This window comes from Penaeus monodon, chromosome 21 (assembly GCF_015228065.2).
Source record: "Penaeus monodon isolate SGIC_2016 chromosome 21, NSTDA_Pmon_1, whole genome shotgun sequence".
Lineage (NCBI taxonomy): Eukaryota > Metazoa > Arthropoda > Malacostraca > Decapoda > Penaeidae > Penaeus > Penaeus monodon.
Window position 1 is genome coordinate 34845299 of NC_051406.1, and position 247 is coordinate 34845545.

Sequence of the window (247 nt, forward strand, 5' to 3'; positions counted from 1 at the left end):
TACTTTCCGCCCTCTTCTTTTAATAATCCGCCTCCTTCATTAGCTTCTGCTTTGCACATTAATCCGCTTGCCATGATTATTGCCGCGTGACGTCATCACCTATGACAGATGGCTCAAGAATCACAAATAATCAGGCTTGCATACGTGCGATGACGTATTTGCGGCTTTCCTCACGAGATGGCAGCATCGGACGTCAATGCATATCATCAACACATTTTTAAAGAAATGTGTGATACAACCCACAACA